Source organism: Helicoverpa armigera, chromosome 19 (genome assembly GCF_030705265.1).
Source record: "Helicoverpa armigera isolate CAAS_96S chromosome 19, ASM3070526v1, whole genome shotgun sequence".
Taxonomy (NCBI): Eukaryota; Metazoa; Arthropoda; class Insecta; order Lepidoptera; family Noctuidae; genus Helicoverpa; species Helicoverpa armigera.
The window spans coordinates 1,741,470-1,760,072 of NC_087138.1; the positions used below are offsets into that span (position 1 = coordinate 1,741,470).

The following is an 18,603-nucleotide window of genomic DNA, read 5'->3' on the forward strand; positions in this document are numbered from 1 at the left end:
GAAAGCCGCACACAAAAGATTATAAACTCGAAAACCCAAAAAAAGTTATCACACTTAAAAAAATTACTGCGCATCACATACGTTAGTAGGGTGACCATAAAAGATATATAGCAAATTTTAGGGCCAATATCGTACAAAGCAAAGAAGACATTACGACCTAACCCACCATCTTTACCGCAAAGGGGGGGAGGGGGGAGGATGGTTTTTCAGATGCCACGCACGCTCGTAATGGGTGAACGACTAGGGTGACCATGATTTTTGCTGGTTTACGGTTCTTGTAATTGTCTTGGGTGTTATTGAATTTTTTGGGCGTGTGACGTAGTGAAAGGATTTATTATAATGCACGAAAGAAATATGTCTACTATCTTTTGTGTATGTATATAATAGTTATATGTTATACAGACGATTATTTTAAATCTGTGATATAAATAAGGTTAGAGCGTTTTCACACTAACAAGTATTTAATTCAAGGTTTGGCCTACGTTTATCGCGGTTTTCGCTTGTACCAGCGGTGAGCTTAGGACTTGTGTTATACATACTAATGGCTGATTTACATTGAGTCAGTAACTGACGTCAGTGTAGGCGCCGAAAACTGACGCGTGCTATTTACACGAAGTCAGTGTAGTGTCAGTGTTTCGTCAGTAGTACTGTACTGACTTCAAATCAATTTACACGATGGCAGTGCCGGGTCAGCACTGACTTGTCAGTGGACTGACGTCAATTACTGACTCAATGTAAATCAGCCATTACTCCTGCTAGCGGTTTCACCTGCGTCCCGAGGGAGCTTCTTCATGAACTCGGATTAGAAATAGCCCGAATATATATATTAGCGCGTATGTAACCGAGCGGATTATCAGCTTGTTTGAAAATTCTCTTAAACGTACAATCTCAAACACTGATAATATTAGATTTTCCACTCAGTCTAACCTAACATTTTAACGGTCACAAAAACCTCTAAAATCCCAGAACAGAAATAAAAAGAGTACATTACCCTTTTCGGGGAATTACACCCTAATTTAGTGTGACAAGGTTGTATGTAACCTTGGGCTAATATTTTTTATTTCTACCCACGTATACGTTAATTGCTGGTGACACTAAATTGAGGCGCGTTTTATTTCTGAGACTTGTAATGATATATTGTAAATGTCATTGTTTACTTTATTAGAAGGCTGTTAATTTACTAGTAGGCAATTTTCCAGAATTGATAAAAAGTCCGAATGAAAATATATGCTACTAGCTTCCGCCCGCGGTTTCGCCCTCGTAGAGTTCGGTTATATCGCATTCCAAGGAAATTCTTTAAAAGTCCGGTATAAAAACTATCCTATGTTCTTTCTCAAGGTCAACTCTATCTCTGTACCAAATTTTATTAAAATCGGTTCAGCGGTTTAGACGTGAAAGCGTAACAGAGTTACTTTCGCATTTATAATATTGTAGGGATTTATTACAAAGCTGAAGTCTCAATCAAATGTCAGGAATTACTGGATTGATTTGTGGAAAAGTTTATTGTTACATCACATACATCATTATCGAGTTAAGTTAAAGGTCACTTTTTTATCCGAGTGCAAACAGAGTAGTTCTCACGGGTTCATATAGAGAAAATATTGTACTAAATAAACATAATAAATATGGTGAGAAAAACAATGTACCACATAACCGAACAACAAAACAAAGGATTAATAATAACATTATTAGATAAAAGAAATTGCCTCACTGTATCATAAGATTTATCTAATAAATTATCGGATATACTTTCTTTAGTCACTGTCAGAATGTGAGGTCAGACTGACCTCAGATAAGGAGGGACATTAATAAGAGGACCGCCCTATGAAAGTCTGACAATGTTTAGTTGGAAAGAAAATCGCTTGTTGAAGTGATGATATAATAAAGATGTCTAGAATGTGGATAAAGTGGAATAGGTACCGATTTGATGTATTCGTTTTAATAATGGTTAGCGATTGGTCAATCATTTATTGCTAGAGTAAAGTTTGCAGTTAGTACAGTCCTGAGACTTATTTGTTCTGAGAAGTTCTTACTTCTGAGAACTTTAAGATTAGTAGTATTAAAATAACTTAACTTGAATTTCTTTTGTTGGGTTCAAAACCAACGAAATACATACAGGCAAATTATCTATGCGAATTTCTACACAAATTGTTGAGTCACATACTCAATACCATCGCGCCGGGTGGAGCCACCGGCGACTGCACGAGCGACGAGCGCCGGCTGCCCCGCGCGCCCGTCACATCAGTCAGCTGTTGCACCGCTCCGAGCACGGCTGCGCTTACGCTTTTCTTATTTTCCGTCGCGTTAATATTGTAACAGTCCTTTGTCTTATTATACCATTTTATACAGTCCACCAAGTTAATAATTTATCATCCGAATCATCATATAATCATCACATTGAGCTATCGTCGCGATCACAAATCAATGTTTTTATTATTAGACTAGCTTTTGCCCGCGGCTTCGCTCCCGTCAACTGACTTCTCTACTTTACCCTATTTTTTTTTCATAAGAACCTTCTCCTGACAATAACAAACACAACAAAAAAAGAATTAGCCAAATTGGTCCAGGTGTTGTTGAGTTATGCGCTTACCAACACATTTTGCGATTCATTTTTATATATTATAGATTTGAATGTAAAATTGAAGATCCTGTGGTTAAGTCAAAACCGGGAGAAAGCGGAAGTGCCCAAATTACTGTTTCGAGGAGGTCAGATTTATAAGCAGTCGCTACATGTATAATCTCGAAATAATCTGAAATAAATGGATTTTCTTTCTTCTTCCTTTCTTCTTCTAATACAGTTACAGTTTTTTTATCGTCCCACTGCTGGGCACAGGTCTCCTCTCACACGGAGAAGGATTGAGCATTAACCTCCACTACTATACTACAAAATCCACTACAGTACAACTTTAAATATATTTCCCCCGTATAGGTACGTAGAATTTGAAATATTCCACTACACCAGTAGAGGCAGTTGTGGCTTTGTGTTTGTATTCAGCACGTTGGCTTTAGTCAAAGCATAGCGGCTTTTTTGAAGCGGCCTAACGCCAGCTTTAAAAGGGAGGCTGTGAAAAAACGCACTTATCATTTGAGAGATAATTTTTTTTTTTGTTAAAAGTTAAAGTTTTATCTGTACTAGGGCTTTCAATACCGGTATTACGGGATCCCGTAATACCGTGATCACGGATATATTTTGGTCTTTTTTCAATACCGGTATGGACGAGCCAATACCGTGATTACGGTATTACAATTTTTTTATAATTTTAATTATTGTGGTTAGTTGTAATAAGTAGCAGGAAGTAGTATTAAATAAGATAAATAAAGACTGCGTTCTCGTAAGATGTCATCATCATCCTCCGAGCCTTTTTCCGCCAATCTACTTGGCAACGCTGCAGGGACTCCAGAACAGACCAGATTTCAACCGAGTCAAAGGCCTACTCATAGTCCACAAATGCTAGACACAGGGGCTGATTATACTTTACGGTCTTCTGTATAGTCTGCCGCACTGTGTGGATGTTATCTATGGTGCCGTATCCGCTCCGAAACCCAGCCTGCTCCGGTGGTTGGAATTCGTCGAGTCTTCGCGCAAGTCGGTTCGTGATCACTCTTGCGAACAGCTTATATACGTGGCTTAGGAGGGAAATGGACCGATAGTTCTTCAGCAGGGTTTTGTCTCCCTTTTTGAAGAACAGGACGACAACACTCCTACTCAACGCCTCTGGAGTTCTCCCTTCAAACAGGACGGCATTAAAAAGCTTCTGGAGCTCCCCCAGTACGGGCTTACCTCCTGCTTTTAATTTCTCTGTTGTAATGCCATCTTCGCCAAGGGCTTTTCCATTTTTGAGCTGTCTCAGAGCGATCTCGATTTCACCACTGCTGACTTCTAGCAAGTCTTCGGTGAAATGGCGCGTTAATGTGCCTCTAGAATCCTCATTTCCGGGATCAGGTCGAGATGCATGCGATGCGTATAACCGGCCATAGAAGTTTTCCACTTCCGAAAGGACTGCCGGCACCGAAGAAATGACTTCTCCACTTGTTGTGGTCAGCTTCGTCAAGTGGCTTCTTCCAAGAGATTGTACGAGCACCTCTGAGCCCCGATTCAGCTCAATTGCTCTTTCAATTTCAAGAGTATTGGAGCACCGGAGGTCGCATCGTACGTGCTTGTTGGTCTCTTGGTTTAGAGCCCGCTTAGCTGACGAAGTGACAGGCGGGTTTTCACGTCGTTTCTTCATAAGCCCTAATGTCTCTTCCGACAGCTTTGATTTCTTGCCCTTACGCTGCATGTTACAGAATCTCGAACCTTCCTCCCTGAGGATCCGAACCACATATTCGTGGTTCTGGTTAACGTCTGCTGTGGTTTCCACAGCGGCAAATCGGTTCTCCAAATTTGACTGGAACGTTTCAGATCCTGAAATGGTTTGGAGCAGTGTTTGTCGGAGCCTGGCCTTCATCAGACGGAAAGTTCGGCCTTGAAGTTGATATTCAGAGAGCCTCGGACAAGTGTCTTAGTCGGTATTAAACCTATTGATCACGGAGACGTCTCAGACTATGTGCTTCTTGTTCGTCATGATGAAGTCAATCTCATTTTTAGTCATAGTGTCGGTGCTATGATTGAACGCTTTTTGAAACTAAAGGATTGTGTTTTAAAAGTTTTAATCGATCTAAAATTAAACTCCGATTTCGACTTAGACGAATTCGATTTGACAATATTAAAAAATATTTACAACAGCTTTTCTGTAGTCAAAGTAACTGTATTATAGTAAGTTCAACTCAGTTGTGCGCGCGGCCTTATGTGTGGGTAACCCTTGTACATATACAGTAACTTTGTGTGCGTGACAAGAGGTACAGTCGGGTACAATACAGTTATTTAGGGGTTGTATACGGGGGTTTAAAGAAAAACAGTTATTACGTAATTTAATGTTTATTTATTTATAATGATTATGAATCGCTATTTGAATTGCTACTCTCCAAGGAGAATTATAAATTCTGACTCCAATGTCAAAATGTCTATAGTATTCTTCTTTTTTCTTTTCTACATGTCGACAAGTATTACGCCACATCCCTTCATCAATTTGACTTAAACGTTCATTTATGAGTTTCATTATTTTGTTATTTTGGTCGACATTATGCGAAGCGATATAACTTTTTAAAATTCCCCACACATTTTGTTTACATTATTATACTAGATTATACCTCTTTTTACATTCTTAGTCCACACTTTTATTTATTGTCCACGTACCCCGAGCTAGAAAATATGTACTTAAGGAGTATTCAATTCTTAGATACTGTCAATGTCAATTTAAAAAGACGTATGAAAAAATAATGAAAAACTATATTTAATAATAAAAAGCTTTGAATGTCGTTTTATTTTTTGAAACGCTTTATCTGACTCCTTAATAATTTCTCCGCGAATAACTAGTATTTTCGTAAACGACTGTACCCATAAGAAAAAGTGATAAGAACACGTCATGCTCGGACGACGTCACTGTCACACGAATGAAAGTTGTATATTTACAAGCCGACGCACACATAGGGCCGCGCGCAAATCTGAGTTGAACTATCTATAGAAATTTGTAAACGGGACGCCTATTTACTAAAAGCGGATATTGCGCTATTTATGTTGACGAAGATGGTCAAGCTAATGACTTAAGCCAAAATCTTGCAAAAGCACTTCGAAGATGCATAAACGAGCTATCTGGAGTATTGCAATATTTGCATGACCGACAATACCGTGATCACGTGATCACGGTATTGAAATTTCTAATACCGGTATTGATACCGGTAATGAAAAAATCCGGTATTTGAAAGCCCTAATCTGTACTGAAGATTTGTGAAAATAGTTGTTTAAGTTATTGAAAGGTTTTTTGATATTTATAAAGGTCGCCGGAAGACGCTGGATGCAGGTCGACTCTAACGGATATCTGTGGAGATCTAAGGGGGAGACCTATGTCCAGCAGTGGACGTCCTATGGCTAAGATGATGATGATGATGATGAGATTTTGATTAACTGTTTGTTAGGTTGAATGCACTATCTGAGGAAATTACTGAGGAAGGCTGTTTTTTTCATCCAGGTGGGCGGAATCAGTGTCCAAGTTAAATGGCCAGCGTTAAATGGTAAATCATATTTATTTTAAGCTCTGAAATTAGGGAAATTTAAGATACTAAAACGGTTTACTAAAATCCATTTCAAAACTGTCAATTTGAGGCCCGATAAAAATAATTTTGTTATAAAAAAGGCATCACAGCAAAATCGCCTATCATGAATATTATATGCGAAGTTTTTTAATATTTTTATTCTCGGCTCATATAGGTAGCGAATACAACGCGGGAGAAAAACTTGTGAAAAATTCTAGCACACAGAGAAACTTTGTGTACATTGTGTATAGTGGAAATAGCCGTTGCTTTAGTTTCGATAAACAATACTTTTTCATAACATATTTTCTTAGATATTATACCTCATTACCTTAGTTCTGATGCAGTGTATTCAGGTGCTTTTAAGCTTAACAAACGAATGCTCATTCTATACGGACTTATTACATTTTACTATAGAGAACTCCGAAACTATGATCTGCAATTAATTATCGTTAGTCTGCAATTAATATTCGTGAAGTAGGTGTTGTTTCAATTTTAAATTGTTACTTCACTGTTACTTACTTCACGAAAACTATTTAAAAAAAGTATTTGGGCTCTCTTAATACATAAACTATCAAACGATGAAAAATTTCTCAAATCGGATCAGTAGTTCCTGAAATTAAGTCTCTCAATCAAACAATTTATTCAGCTTTTTATTATTAGATTTGGAAAAAATATTACTAGCAACTAGACCTAAAACCAACACAGACCTTGAATCATTTTATTTTTCTTTAATTTAATTTAAGGCCACTCTTACACTACATCTGTTTTACATACAAGCTAAAGAAACACCTTCATATTAGCTTCACACATTCGCGTGTTCTACGATCTACGTTATTCATAACCAACTCCACTAAAACGGTACAATTTAGTTGGCCGTCAAAATCGTTATATCGCGTGTTCTACTGAATTTCGTCACCACAGGAAAACCGCTTTATTTGGTAAATTATTGATTAGCTTGACCTACGGAATAAAGGGCACACGTGGTATGTGCCAATTAACTGGTTAAAGTTAGTTTAACCCTTATATTGTTTTCATGATAATATTGGGTCAAAGTATTGATTCACCTATTTTTAATTTCTGAGGAAGAATCTTAACCATTCCTGTAATGTTCATGATTATCATTATGTACTTCTATACTAAAATTGTAAAGCAAAAATTTTTTTTTGCTTCTATGCGCTAATCTCAAGAACAACTGAACTGTCCAACTGAACTGAATAATTTAAAGTCCGGCTGCACGGAATAATTCCCTCTAAGACACCCAAGGCATAGGTTAGTCAGTTAATAAAGTAAATTAAATTATTTTCAATAAACTCAAACGCATGTCTCATCTCCGAAATATAACCTTTTTTTTATTTCAGGGTACATTATAATGAATTCAGTAGTTCCTGAAATTAAATTTTCAACAGTACACAATATTTTATATTTTTCACATCACTTGATTGAAATATTTACTGAAAATGGTAACAGAAAAAAATATATACACACTCCCCCTTTCAAGTCGGTTAAAAATCTTTGTTGACGACGAAAACACGAATGTGTGTTTATATTATCAAAAACCATTAACAAAGTGATTAACAATTGGGTCAAGAATATATTTTTTCACACGCGAGTTCCTTATTTCTTTTTATTTATAAGTTCCTGTTGTAATAAAAGGTTTGTATGTTAGTATGTAATTCGTGTTAAGTAGGTAAAACGGTGAAGGAAAACATCTTGAGGAAACCTGAAATCACCAACCCGCATTGAGCAAGCGTGGTGATTAATGCTCAATCCTTCTCCGTGTGAGAGGGGGCCTGTGCCCAGCAGTGGGACGATAAAAAGGCTGTAACAGGTAAAACGGTATGCGGCACTGTCCAACTATGTCATTATGAGTTCTTCCATGTTTAGGAAAGCGCGTGAAATTGAGGGTCTCGGCTGACATTATGTATAATTATATCCTTGGGTAATCAGAAACCAAAAATTCTAACAGCAGGTCTTACCATCTGCCTCATCTTCTTGGCTTTTGCCCAACTATGTTGGGGTCGGCTTTCAGCCTAATTGAATGCAGCTAAGTATGTACCAGTGTTTTACAAAGAGCAACTGCCTATCTGACCAGGATAGAGCGAAGTGGAAGAAGAAGATACGGAAAGCGGATCCCGTCACAAGACGGGATAAACGCTAAGAAGAAGAAGAAGAAGACTGCCTATCTGACCTCTTCAACCCAGTTACTCTTGACTGGTTGTCAGACTTACTGACATCTGACTACCCGTTACGATCGCCATAGATGTTCAAATGACTGCCGGGAACTACAGTTACAAGTCTTGATAATTAAAACACTGTTAGGTACTCCGCTGCCCAACATATTTTTGAGAAAAGTTAGAAGAGATGATTTTTACAAAGTAAGATTGTTATGTAGGAAATGTGTAATGTAAATATTTTTGCTAGATGTAGGCCGAGTGACGGTAGTAGGTCATGCGTGGCTAAAAGCTGACTTTGTGGTGAAATATTTTTGCTGTGATTTTTTTAATTTTGGCGAGGTGTGAATTTAGTTGGTGTTATTTAAAAGTGTTAGTTTGAAAATAAATATTCACAGTTGGGTTGACGGCAGGTGAGCAATACTTGTGGGAATTACAGCTCGTACCGCGATAAAATATAGCCTATGTTACTCGGGAAGAGTGTAGCTTTCCAACAGTGACAGAATTTTCTAATTGGTTTTGGAGCCTTTGGGTACAAATAGACAGAATTATGTTTTGCCTTTATTTTATTAGTATAGACGAATTATGTCGTACTAGCTTTCGCCCGCGGCTTTGCCCGCGTCAAGTTCGGTTATATCGCGTTTCCAAGAGAACTCTTCAAAAGTCCGGGTTAAAAATTATCCTATGTTTTTTTTCTTTCTCAAGGTCCACTCTATCTCTGTACCAAATTTTATTAAAATCAGTCCAGTGTTTTAGACGTGAAAGCGTAACAGACAGACAGACAGACAGAGTTACTTTCGCATTTGTAACATTAGTAGGGATAGTAGGGATAAAACGTGGATTGAATCAGTTAAATTTTTAATTTACTTTTGCCATCTCTGAAACTGTACTTTTAATGAGATTTTAGTATGTATCTGTAACGATATTATTATAACAACATTTTGCAATCAACTCCGTGTTTGCAGTACAGAGTAATTAAGATGTATTTATGTATGGAAAGGTAATAAATAATTTTATATGTAGCAATAAGGTACCTTCAAACGGCTTTTGAAGTTTCGTATCATATTATTTGTAATCAACAAACACATAAATATGAAGACAGTTTTTTTTATATAAATATGTGTTTACATATTTATGTATTTAATGACATCTTTGGCAGTTGATATAGGAGCTTTTTTGTCTTGTTGCTACGGGTGTTTATAGTTCTAGTTTTTTTCGTTTCTGAATAATATTTTTTCATTTACTTTACTTCTCTCAAGAAGTGATTTTTTGGAATTCGATGTCTGTCCGAAAAAGTGTTTCGATGCTTTTTGTATAAGAATTTGAATTTTGTGTAGGTATAACTACTACTTCAAAAATACAATTGCAAAGTTGTAACTATTTATTACTAACTCCACAAAAGCGTTATATCAATTCCATTTAATTCAACATTATTCAGCAAATCTTCGCTAAAATTCATCTCGAGGCCGTTCAACATAAATAAAATACAATTACAATTTCATACCATTTCTAAAACAATTAGTCATTTCAAGTTGACGTCTTTGGACGAACATTTAGAGTAAACTGCAAACTAAAAGTCGGCCGACAGTTGATCCGATGGTAGGAAAAATTTTTTTTAGGAGAACATCAGTCTGTCTAAGGCTAAAAACTCACGGAGCGATTTTGAACCGTGCCCGCCGCGGTGGCGGAACTGCGTTTTTATTTCCAAACTCACGAGACCGGTTATTTGCGCGGTTACACAGCCGTAGCGGTTGAGATTATCGCCCGCAAACGTGGCGGGCAATGATCGCAAGACGCAAGACGAGCAGCCTCTGCGCTACTGCGATCGCCGGCCAATCGACCGCGGAGCGCGCGGGCGCAACCCGCCGAGTCTGCGGGTGACCGCGGCCCGCGCGATTCTACTAGTTGCCCGCCGGTGCAGCGGGACCCGCAAACAAACGCGCAGACTGCGGGCGTAAAACGCGTCGTGAAATGTGCTTTAATTTTTTACATGTATATCTGCATTCTACAGAAGCTACGGGCCCGCAGCCGCGGCGGTCGCGGGTGAAAATCGCTTCGTGAGTTCTTACCCTAATACTGGCTAAATACTTGATCTCTGTAATGTGCGTACTACCTATAATCTTCATACTGTTTTCTGAGCCCAAACAAACTATCGGCCGACTAAAAGTTTTCAGTGTGCGTAAAAGAGACTAATGCCCGTTTTCACCAACGAATACCTAAATTTAGGGAGCATTTACGGAACACTTAATAAGAATTTCATTTTCACCAAAGCCTAGGTGTCAATTTTAACCTACAAATTTCACTTGAACTTGGGAGCCCGATTGATGCCTGCTTAAACAACTCCTATCATTATCATTACAGAATACAAACATATTTTGAACCGTTTCTGGCGATGGATAGTGAAATGTACCTTTATATGTTATGTAACAAAAAAATACCATGTTTAAAAAGCAAAAAAAAAAATGAAACGTAAACTTTTAGAAAGTTTAGAAGCTGTGGAGGTTGTGGATATGTAAAATAATAATCATTAGAAGACCACGTACCTATCTTACGTGAAAGAGCAGATGTCTGAGAAAAAAGTACGATGATCATGACTTTTTTATAAGATTATAGGTTATCACTTGCTATGAATGCACTTGCTAGGTCGTGATGTCGCTGAATTATTCAAAAATAGGAAGTCCTGCATGTCCATAAATATACAGACCATAACAGATGCAAATCTGGTAATCACTGATGTAGTTTCGCGGTGGCCGGGACAACTATAGGCCTATTCAGACCTATGCGGTATTCGCTACCGTCTACGGCAGAGAAAACCCTGTGGGTATGCGGTAATATGACTGTTCAGACCTAAGCGGTATTCGCTACCACCTGCGACAGAGAAAACCCAGTGGGTATGCGTTAATATTACTGTTGATGTTCGGGATGCATGCCACTGCTGCCGCGCGGTATGTACTTCTACCCACAGCGGCAGTGGATATCGCTCAGGTCGCTCTAGCCGCGGTATAGTTATCGGCACGGATATTGAGCCCTGACCTTCACCTGCGCAGAAGCCATTTATTGGTTTATTGCCTTGTGTACAGTGCGCAAAGCGATCCCCACTCTTCCGCCGAGAGCTCAATATCCGTGCCGGTAACTATACTTGATACTAAATACCTGAGCGAAACCGGCGCGGTATCTACCTCTACCCACAGCGGCAGCGAATATCGCTCAGGTTTGAATAGGCCTTAAATACCAAAACTGCAGTAGATACCAATGATTCGAAAATGGTGAATATGGAGGAGCCTATCTCCTAGGTGATAGGGGATACCCTCTGGAGGTAAGAAGTAGGCTAACATTGAACATAATAAATTATGTAAATTAAAACAAAGATAGTAAACAAATATTTTAATATTATTCCTCATATGATGTACCAAACATTATCATCATCCTCCTGCACCAATTCAATTTGAGGTGGGCTGGGCGCAGCATGTTTTTACACGTCTTTCCAATTTCTCGCACCACCTGAAACTAAATAAATATATAATTGTAACCCCATACTTAAATCCATCAACTCATGGAGAACAAAAATACAATGAAGCCGACAGTAAAACAAGGAACACAGTTGTACGGCAATATCTTAATACACTATATTATTATACACAGATATTATTCACATTTACCTGTAAAGGGTTCCTGTCGCATTAAAACTATTTGTGACTGGATCCAAGCTTTGTTTTTGGCTTCGTTCGTGGTCCCATCCGGTTTTTGTTTAATATTGTGTCTCTATGAGACGTCAGCAATTTCACTAGCTTGTCTTTTTCTTCTGCAAGAAAGGTTTATCCTCGTTTTCTCTTCTCTGCCAAAATAAACTTATCTATTCAACAATAATAAACCCAAAATTAACCTCACTCTATGTACATATACACATCAGTCAATTTGACAAACGCGCGAATGACATAGGTAAAAATTCACCTATAGAAAACCTCTTTACTGTTTTATTGCATAAAACATAGCGTAATGTAGTTTAAGTTAAATTAAAATAACATCACAAGAAAAAAAACTCACAGGCTTTAGTAATATATACTCGATAGACGTTTATTTCTTAAGAAGTACAGAAAAATCATTGTATCGATAAAATATCGACTTTGCATTATCGTTTGTCGAACTAGTAATCTGTCACTTACTTAAGGGATCCATGTACAAGTGTGGTGAAAATGAATTTAGGTAGGTGTCAAATTGGGAGGGATCCTTACTAAAAGTAGCATTTAGATAGGGAAACGGTAAGAGGTTGTTGGTGAAAACGGGCATAAGCCTCCGGCTTTCAGTAACGTTATTCAAAATTTCAAGGTCAGAAAGACATACTCAGTCTGAAACTCCAAAACGTGGTTATTGTAATTCCGAAAGCTTAACATACTTGGGAATTGTGAAATAATTTAATTTACATTCATGACTATGGTCTTATGAGCTAAGTTTTGATGGCTGTAGGATACTGACAATTGATTTCTGAAAGTAAGTGATTTCAACCATGACACAGCTGTTAAGGTTTAACATAATAACATAGAAACATTGGTGGAATGGTTGCTATAATTGTGGTCAAGTTTTTATATCCTATCTTAAAAAAAATATGTAGGTAATTTTGGGTGCATGTATAGACATTGCTTTCGACAAAGTACTTGAGATCCATGAGTATTTAATTGGTAATGGGTGTGCATTCCTCCTTTACACATTTTGATTCATACAATTTGTACCCAAAGACTTACAAGCCATAAATGCAAATCTATGTTATATGAATCTTGAAAGCCAAAGACCAAATTCGCTCGAAGTGTTCCGAAAATATTCGAAGGGATCCGAAGAGGCAGCTATTTACGTACTTCTGTTTGAAATAAAGTTAGAAAAATATAGACACTGCCTACAAAATCTATTTTTCTCCTACAATATTTTACGTAAAACTAACAGGTTCAAGTTCGTCCAAGGTCATACTGACATGTGGCACAAACTATAAGCTTTTATGGCGACATAAATATTAACAATTTTATCATGGGAGTGTCGTGGCACCGTTATGGGGGAATAGCACGTGATGGTGGGTTTTATAACTTAGGTATAGTTAGTAGTGAAACTAGTTGGTTGGTGTTTTTCAACTACCTATACTAGGGTCATCATCCTCCGAGCCTTTTTCCCAACTATGTTGGGGTCGGCTTCCAGTATAACCGGATTCAGCTGAGTACCAGTGCTTACAAGAAGCGACTGCCTATCTGACCTCCTCAACCCAGTTCTTTGGGCAATCAGGTTGGTTCTTTGCCCACTAGGCCACCACGACTTTTACCTATACTAAGGTAAACTGCCCTTATTAGCGAAAAGTATAGGTTTGTTCAAGTTAGTACCTACGTCTTTAATTCTTTCTATAGAGCCAGCTGCGCAGAACATAATACAACTGCACAAGCATTTGCGCAGACACTAGTGCACTCACTATTTCTTCACTCTCACTAGCACAATGGGACTTCAATCCGACACAACTGAAGAGACATGAGGGGCAGGACCTACATTCACGTGCACTCCGATGCATAGCTCTATCAATCTCCAACTTTCAGACCTCAGACAGACTGCGAGTTTCGCCTAACCCGGGAATCGAGCTTGAGGCTCCTACAGGCTCTATTACTACGACGAACCATCGCGCCATGCTAACGAGGCAATTACTACAATTTATACAACCAGCTTAAAAAAAAAGCAAAATACCTCAAAAATACAATGCACTATTGTTTTAAAAAACAACAGTTCTTTATTCAGATGGTATTGGTAACCGTTCAATTATCTGTCATCGATCACTGTCGCTCCCGTATTATTCATCACTTACTGGAACATGCCACTTCGAGTGCTGTCTACCCACTCACGTAGGGCAGTCGCTATTTTTATCATTGTGTAGGTGGATACTGCGTGGTTACTCGAATTATGAGGGAAGTCGACGAACGATAATAGTAACTCATTGACTGGACCTCGCAAAATTTTATCGAAGATGTTTGAGCGATTTTCGTGATTTTCACTTGGCAATTTGCGTCGTCTATATATAAATCTTTCTAAGTAGCTATATCTTTTACACGAATGACTGTGTTTCGGATGGCACGTTAAACTGTAGTCCCGGCTGTCATTGAACATCCGTGGCAGTCTTAACGGGTTATGTCAAACAGCCTAAAATTAACCTTTTCTCTATGCCGATAAATTTATAGCATGTCGACTTTCCTTGTTTGCTTGAACGCACTAATCTCAAGACTTAATTCGAAAAATTATTTCAGTATTACAAAACCCATTTATCCGGGTAGTAGAGTCGTACCCACAGGACTCAGGCCGAAGCTAATCGTTCATACGTAATAATGTAATGTCTAAATCCATTTCTATCAGTACATGCGTTCCTATTACCAGCTAATTAGCAGCCAACGAGGCTTTTCATTCAACAAATTGGAGTTCAAACGACAGCTTTGAAAGGCCAAACAATAGTTACAATTGTTAAACTCAAACCGACTGTGTTGCCAGCATCAATCAACGTCATTTAATACTATTTTGACAGTGGCAACACTGGTCTGTTCGTTTTGTCACGAAAGGTCATTGAACTTTGGTTAAGGTGGTTAAGTCGTGCAAGTTAATAGTTTGTGGTGGTTAAAATAGTTTTATAGTAAGTATATACTAGCTGTTATCCGCGGTTTCACCCGCGTCCTGAATTAAATATTTCAGAAATCATAAAGAAAGAAAAGGTGTTTGAATCTACTTGACGTACCTAATTAGTAGGTATGTTTGTACTCACCAAAATAATATTATGATCTGCTACTGAGTTCCGACATCTGCTTCATCAGCGTCATATTTTATCTGAAACAAAAGAAAACTTCATATTAACAAATGTTTATGTTCCCGCATTTTAACACAAAAGACTCATGTGCTTCCACCCACGGTTTCAAACATGTCCCGAGAGAACTTTTCTCCGAACATAGATAAAACGTAATCTATATTATTTCTGATATAAATGGTCCGTTGCGGGGTACCGCAGGGCTCAGGAAGTGGTCCCGTATGCTACTTAATGCATGTAAACAGTCTATGTAATGTGCTAAAGCACTGCTCGGCGCATATGTTCGCGGACGACCTTTGCGCCTTGCGAGCCGGCACGGACCTCGCTGAAACGTGTCGCCTAGTACAGCAAGACGTGGACGCCGTAGTTAAATGGTCTCATGATAATGGCATAGTATTAAATACGGATAAAACGCAATATATCATCATTCATTCACCATACTTACCACTAAAGGAAAATCCTCTGCCACTATACACTCATACTTTTGATTGCATTCATGGTAACCTTGTCAATTGTAGCTGTAAACCTATCCAGAGAGTTAATTGCGTAACTTATCTAGGAGTTAAAGTAGACGAGCATTTCACTTGGAAAGAGCATATAGATTTCTTGTGCAATAAACTTAAAACCATACTAAGTAAATTTTACCACCTAAGTTATCGAGTTCCTACTAGTACTCTAAAAATACTGTACTCATGTATGGTAGAATCTATAATAGACTATGCTCTTGATTGCTATGGACTTACATTCAAATCTTACATAGAAAAATAGAAAATATACAAGTAAGGTTCCTAAAACTCTTGGTGGATAAAAAAACTAAAAATAAATATAAAACAGATTATTATAAACTATATAAACTTTGCAAGGTATTACCGGTAAGCATTAAACATAAGTACCTACTCGCAACTAATAACCATGGTAATCAGGAGCATAATTCATCATTATTAATAAATGTATCTAACAAATACAACACCCGAACGATGTCGTCTGGTAAATATGTAGTACCCAGAGTCAATAACGTTTATGGTGACCGAACGCTAGAAAAGCGTGTCCCATACGTACTCAATAGCTTACCAGACGACATCAGGGACGAAAAAAAGAAAAATAAATTTAAGCATAATCTAAAAAAATACCTACTGTGTACACTGCCTTAACGTTTTATTGTATTAAATATCCTACTAACTACTACTAATACTGCACCTACCGACTACTTTTCTTACTTAAGCTATATCTATACTAATTTTACTATATAATTTTCGACTTTCATACTTACGTACTTAATATTATAACCTTCTAATACTACTTATATACATAACATTATATAATACCTACAAATATATTATATTTAGAAATAATAAATAAAATTATCAACATAGTACTAATACTACATGTAATTAATTTTAAACTTAATAGCTATAGTAAATACCAATGTACCTAAGTCAATAGTTTTAAAAAGTCTGATCCAACAGACAAACTGTTGTATACAGTTTTGTTGGACATTTTGTACCTTTTAAAATATATTATGTACCTTGTAAGCAATAATAAATAAAAAAATAAATAATACAGTTTTATCAAATTAATTCAGATTTTTGTGGAAGGCAAATAAACATCCGTATATGAAAAACTTTGTGATTTAAAATATTAAGTGGGACCTGGAAAATATCTTACCTTTCTCATTTTACTTACGACTTCTAGATAATACAAGGACCTTATCTAACAACATAGGGGCTAGCTCATAATTCCCTTAACCCTACAAAAAGGCAATTTCAAAGGACCTAAACAACATGTCAGAGACCAAAATTACAAGCAGATTAGGGTCAAGTCCACGGAGGAAGGAAAGATAGCGGAGATGCCATACGGAAGGCAGGTCAGGCGCCTTCTTGTGGGTCAAGCAACGTACTGTAGGCGTGATCAGTTACTAGAACTAACGAAGCGTTCGGACTCCTTGTCAAATCAAAACCAATCTGTCGAAGATTGGTCTTGATTGATTGGTGATTTTATTTTGGAAGTACATGGTGGGTTCCAAAGAAGACGTGTAACGGTGGAGCTAGTAACGTCCCGCATTTTGGCGACGCTTTCTTAGAAGATTTTGCGTTATGACATCTCTGGTAGTGATTTTGTTTTCCATGGTCAAGTCAGATTATAACGCTTTTGCACAAAAAGGCGTACAATACAGACTAAAACGGCTGAAGGCTGTTAAAAATTTAACAATAGATAGTGGTTGCCTTTGTCGCAGTCGCACAAAGCGAAAATTGTGAATGTTGTACAGATCTAGTGTTCTAGATAGGGCAGTGAGAATTGTTTTTGGATGTTTTATTTCGGGGAATTGGTTTTGATAATCCAAACTAAGACCATTAGGTTTTTTTATTTATTTAAAACCTTAGGCGTTCTCTGCCTTATAGGTTTTTTATTGTTTCTGCTGTAAATGCTCCGAAACTACTAGACCAATTTGAAAAATTATTTTACTGTAGGGAAGTTACAATATCCGCTAGTGTAACATCGGCTATATTTTGTTCGGATATGGCAAGAAGTTACCCCAGGACGTGAATGAAACCGCGGAGAAACAACTTGTAGGCGATATTTTATCAGAATACAGGAAGAAATTCGTAGTACGAGAAGATAGTTTTGACTACTTGTGTACCTCTCAACATTCACTCATGGTTATCACCCCTCATCCAAAATAGGTTATTTTGCCTATATATAAAGACAAAATCTCACATTATTTCACACAAAAACACAGCCACATCTAGTACTACAAAAAATAAATATCCACACTGTAAAACTGTGGGGCTGTTTCATTTTAGTAGTCATTGTAATTTCGCGTCGACACGGCAGCGGGCCCGGATTCCGCCAACTTTAGCTTTGACCGACATTTTGATGGTTTCCTGCTAAATTATATCTTTTATTTCTATTTATTACTGGCTTCAGTTCGTATTGCAATATTTTGTGAAGAAAATTTTTGGTTCTTTTCGTCTGCGGGCAATTAATTTCTTGTTTTAATAAGTTCTGCGCTTGGTAGCAATTAGAGAAGGGATTATGCTGGGAGAATCATGGTTTTACAAAACGCCTTTGGCTAAGTTCGTTCATTATAAATTGATGGTTAATGGGACTCACGAATTTTATTTTTAAGTCTTAAAACAAAATCATGATTTTTATTATTTACAGGAATTCCATAAGGTTGTTTCTCTCGTTAAATGAAATCATTGCCTCGAATCACTATTTGAATCACTCAAAGTTTGTCTTACTCGTAAACCGACCTCAAGATTTCGAAAATAAAACTAAAGTAACATGAACGTTATCTAAAAATACATTTTAGTACTAAAATAACTTCACAAACGTGTTCCCCTTACCTCTAAACTCCGGCTTACAAGATATAAGCTTCGGAAAGTGTAGCTACAAGCAGAATATATTTATAGCACATTTTCATTTATATACATATATTATATACATTTTGCTCGCATGTTGCATGATCTAAGGCTTCATATTACAGGA

General features: G+C 37.5%; 1 protein-coding gene and 1 long non-coding RNA gene across 3 annotated transcripts in view; both read right to left on the reverse strand.

Annotated features, from left to right (window-relative positions):
* Positions 1 to 18,603, reverse strand: part of LOC110373549 (uncharacterized) — a 102,239-nt gene that overhangs the window by 10,785 nt on the left and 72,851 nt on the right. Inside the window, exon 2 of the mRNA XM_064039434.1 lies at positions 15,076 to 15,137. The gene's annotated coding sequence lies outside the window, so the exon portion shown is untranslated. The remainder of the gene's footprint in view (positions 1 to 15,075; positions 15,138 to 18,603) is intronic.
* On the reverse strand, positions 10,494 to 12,592 carry LOC135118228 (uncharacterized). 2 transcript variants are annotated; one of them, XR_010277445.1, is made up of 3 exons: positions 12,467 to 12,592; positions 11,963 to 12,156; positions 10,494 to 11,810 (listed from the first exon to the last, which is right to left on the reverse strand). It is a non-coding gene; the product is annotated as an uncharacterized LOC135118228 (long non-coding RNA). The 2 variants fall into 2 exon arrangements; XR_010277444.1 differs by lacking the exon at positions 12,467 to 12,592 and having other exon boundaries at positions 10,495 to 11,080; positions 11,151 to 11,810; positions 11,963 to 12,398.